Here is a 5,039-nt window from a genome sequence, read left to right as displayed (position 1 = left end):
CGGGAAAAGGAAGAACTTACCTCCGCACGGGATCAGCTTTTGGCCGAGTGGGAGCAAACTGCTGCTCGCCTCTCAGAATTGGAAGCCAAAGCTGCTAAGGCCATTGTATTGGAGACTTATTTGCAGCAAAGTGAGTAAGAAGTGGTATCCCTTAACCAAGAGATTGGCCCGCCGAGGGTTAAATTTGACGAAGCCATGGACAAATGAGCTGAAGTCCATAATGTCATTTTTGCTACAACTGACTGCGAGACTGCCTCCGCTGAAAGATTGACCAACTTGGAGGCAGCCTTGAACTCCAAAATTGAAGAGCTTGCTGCTGCGGGGGTGAAACATGCCCAGCTGGAGGAGAAGTATAAGAAGACTATTGAGTATAATAGGCTCTTTAGTTCAACTGTCTGTGACCTTGATGTTAGCCTCAGATCTGTTAGATCCGCCCGGGAAAACCTTTCTACCGAGGTAACCCAACTCAAAGAAGAACTTAAGCGCCGAGTGACTTCCCTTATTGTTGAGAAAACTTACGTTATGTACAACATGAGGAGAAAAACCTTGGAAGAGGCCAAAACTGGTATCATTGACTTTGATGCTGAAATTCCTAAGACCCATAAGCTTGAGTTAGCTGCTAAAAGTGGTCTTCCGGCAGAGCCTGATGCTTTCGGTTCTAAAACTTTGGGAACTGAAGAGGAAATGAAAGGCGAATATGTTGAAGGCCAAACTGATGAAAGACAAAATGTTGAGCCATCAGCGGATCTACCCATTTCCCTTAGGGGAGCGAACATTTCTCTTCCTTCGGGTTCCGGAGATGCAGCAATTTTGCTTTTCTTTTTCTCCAACTTTTTTATTCGTGCAACTTTGGCACGTTATTGTAAATAAAGACATCGTTTTGCACAAGTATTGTTTGACTCTTTCTTTCATTTGAATGTTTATGCAAGTTTTGCATTCTCTTTTTTGTTTTGCCTAAGTGGTTTGCGTACGTTTTACTGTTTGCGTCTTATTACATAAAGCCTTGGGTGTGTTTTTTCCCAAAAGCATTTTGATTCTGGGCATAAGTTCATTCGGAATCAACCCTATAACGTGAGGATTTTCATAAAAGAGGGCCCTCTTATGTTTATGGTGCTCTTGAAGAGGACGTCTCATGTTCATTGCGGTATTAGCATTTGAAGTACTTGTTTAACTTTCAAATGATAAAATCAATTCATTGATCAGACAAGAAACATGATGGAAAATAAAAGGACTTTATTTTGTTCCTTCCGTTTTCAAAAAGTACATAAGCATTCGTTATGTTAAAGAGAAATTGCCATTTCTTGTGGCTAATTCGTACAACTTGTTTCTACGGGACTGGCTGTGCAGTCGCCATTCATGCTTCAGTCGACGTGGCAGTCATTGTTGCTGCATTCTCATATCATTCACTCCCCAGTGTTCAAATACGAAGAATACGAATTGGAACACTGGGAATCTTGCACCTTCGAGGATACCACTAATGCATTGCTAGATAATCTTCTGCTCGGTAACAAACTTCTCTTCCCCTTAGGAATTTATACGATCGAGCAACAAACTATTTAACAATCTTCTAGTGGTTTGCACTCGTGAACGGTCGGGTAACCTTTGCTAGATAGCAAACTTATTTTCCTTGTGGGAATTTTGCTATCGAGCCAAATATTATCTAACCACCCTGGAGTGGTTCTTCGCTTGTGTGCCTTGTTATTAAAGGTCTTATTGATTCTGTTGAAACTTTCTTCATAGTATGATTTTCGTTGCTGCCTCGCTAAAAACCTTTCCAGAAAAATCCAATTGGGACAAAACCTGGATGAAGGAAAAAAGAGTGCAGCACATACTATTAGTACAGATGATGTTTGTCAGTAATAATAGCTCTTGAGGTGTACCATATTCCAATTGCTTGGAAACTTTTCTCCATTCTAATTTTGTAACTCGTACGAACATTTCCCGGTGATAGCTGAAACCCGGTAGGGGACTTCCCAGGTTGGGCCTAGCTTCCCTGCAATGAGTTCCCGGGTATTTTGAGTTACTTTCTTTAAAACTAAATCTCCCAATTTGAAATAATGTAGGTTGGCTCTTCGATTGTAATATCTTTCCACTCTCTACTTTTGTGTCGCCATCCTTATATGTGCCAAGTCCCTGCGTTCATCGAGTAACACCAAGTTGACCAACATTGCTTCGTTGTTCGTCTCTTCGCTTTCCTGGAAATATCTTAAGATAGGCTCCCCTACTTCTATTGGAATTAAGGCTTTTGCTCCATACACAAGGGAAAAAGTAGCTTCCCCCGTGCTTGGTTTGGCCGTTGTTCGATATGCCCATAAAACTCCAGGTAGTTCCTCAGGCCATTTACCTTTGACCGCTTCTAACCTTTTTCCTGAGGTTTTGTATAATTACTTTGTTTGTTGAATCCGCTTGACCATTTTTACTCGGATGATAGGAGATGATAGGCTATAATTACGTATTTTAGTCGCTTATTACACTCTAATTTACTGCACTTTAATTGAGTTTGAGCTTTAATCGCTAGTGTTTTGCACTAAATGTGTGTTTTATGCCTTGTAGGAGTGATTCCGATCTATGTAGATGTTATGGAATGAATTCAAGATATTCTGAAGCTTTGAAGTCTGAGTAACAGCCCAAGGATTAAGTTGGGATCGTGTTCAGGGATCAACAGATGATAATGCAATCTAAGAACGAAACGAAGAATCGAGCAGGCATACTGAGCATTGTCCAGTAAAATGCACATAACTTTTCGCTCAAAAATTTGTTTGGGTTTCACAATATATTGTTGGAAAGATATTTAAAAGGGCTACAACTTTCATCCTTTACATTTTACCAAATTTCCACATCCTCACCATGTATCACGCCGCGGCTGTGTAAATTGTTGCTGCCCTCAAATTGCATGCTCTCTGAAGTTCCCCACAAACACACCGCATGGCGCGTCGCCCCATGCGGCGCGCCTGTGAAAATATTACAGAGCCAGAGTCCTATTTTGTGCGGGAGAAGATATTTTCGTCTGGTCCCGACCCTACTTGGTATAAATACATGTAAAAACGTTATTTTTCTAATTTTTAACAGACTTTTGACCTAGGAGAGCATAGAGCCGCCATGGAGGCCGGGTTTCATATTTTCTTCCACCAAACTTTGTAATTTTGTGTTTCTTTTTATGATTTTTCATTTGGCTATCATGTCTATGTGGAGCAAAATTTCTCGTTCTAGGGTTGTGGTTCTTTCATGACTATTGTTATTCGGATATTGATTTTGATTTTTTGATTTATCGTATTGGTTTATTTATTCAATCTTGTGCTTAATTATTTGATTACTTGATCACCAATTGAATACTATCTATGAATCTAGAATTGAACTCAAAAGTGAGAATTCTAGATTGCATATAGGATTGAGTAGAGCAAGTTCTTGAACCCGAGCATCGGAAAACGGATTCGCGGTTAGGATAGACATATACCTAATTGCCTTGCTTGGTTGATTTACAGGAATTATAAATGAATTCTTGCTAGTTCTAGTTCTATAGACATATAGGCGTTAAGTTAGCTTGAATAGGTGAGTAAGAAGTCAAAAGATTCTTATGAGCAATATTAACCCTGTTAACCAATGAACTAGATAAATTAGTTAGCCAATTCAATTGAAGAATACAATAGGATTGTTAGATAGCCCATAACCCTAGATCGTTTTCATCACATTGGTAACATAAAAATCTGTTCTTCCTCTGTTTAAAGTTTATTAGTTGTTTTCTTTTTAGTTTAATTACTTTAGCATCACTACTTCTAGTTTTAATTCTTGTTTAGATAGATAGGATAGTCTAATTTATTTAGTTAATAGTTAATCACAAGTCCTTGTGGGTTCGACACTCTATCTTATCATTTTATTACTTGACGACCGCGTATACCTTGCCAGAAAAATTCAATTGGGACAAAACCTGGATGAAGAAAAAAAGAGTGTAGCGCATACTATTAGTACAGATGATGTTTGTCAGCAATAATATCTCTTGAGGTGTGCCACATTCCAATTGCTTGAAAACTTTTCACCATTCTAATTCTGTAACTCGTACCAACATTTCCCGGTGATAGCTGAAACCCGGTAGGGACCTTCCCAGGTTGGGCCTAGCTTCCCTGCATTGAGTTCTCGGGTGTTTTGAGTTACTTTCTTTAAAACCAAATATACCAATTTAAAATAATGTAGGTTGGCTCTTCTATTGTAATATCTTTCCACTCTCTACTTTTGTGCTACCATCCTTATATGTGCCAAGTCCCTGCGTTCATCGAGTAACTCCAAGTTGACCAACATCGCTTCATTGTTCCTCTCTTAGCTTTCCTAGAAATATCTTAAGGTAGGCTCCCCTACTCCACTGGAATTAAGGCTTCTGCTCCATACACAATGGAAAAAGGAGCTTCCCCGTGCTTGGTTTGGCCGTTGTTCGATATGCCCATAAAACTCAAGGTAGTTCCTTAGGCCATTTACCTTTGGCCGCTTCCAACCTTTTTCTTGAGGTTTTGTATAAACACTTTGTTCGTTGACTCCGCTTAACCATTTGCACTTGGATGATAGGGTGAAGATGTGATTCTATTTATTTTCAAATCTTCAAGGAACTTTGTGATCTTTGCGCCGATAAATTGCGGCCTATTATTATATGCTGTTTCTTTTGGTATTCTGAACCTGCAGATTATGTTTTCCCACAAAAAACTCACCACTTGACATTTGCCGATCTTTTGATAAGGACCTGCTTCCAGTCACTTAGAAAAATAGTCAGTTAAAATCAAAAGAAACCTTACCTTAAAGGGAGCCGGCGGTAGCGGTCCGGCGATGTCCTTCCCCCACTTTATGAACGACCATGGAGACAAAATAAAATGTAGTGGTTCTGTCGGTTGATGTACTAACGATGCGTAGCATTGGCACTTATCTCATTTTTGTATGAAAGATTTGGCATCTTATTCCATGCGGGGCCAATAATATTCTTCCCTTACCATTTTTAGCACTAAAGAATCCGCGCCCGAATGGTTTTCGCATATCCCTTCGTGGACTTATCGCATAAC

The sequence above is a fragment of the Nicotiana tomentosiformis genome, chromosome 9 (genome assembly GCF_000390325.3).
Source record: "Nicotiana tomentosiformis chromosome 9, ASM39032v3, whole genome shotgun sequence".
NCBI classification, from domain to species: domain Eukaryota; kingdom Viridiplantae; phylum Streptophyta; class Magnoliopsida; order Solanales; family Solanaceae; genus Nicotiana; species Nicotiana tomentosiformis.
The sequence above is the reverse complement of the archived record's forward strand: the minus strand, read 5'-3'. Positions refer to the sequence as shown.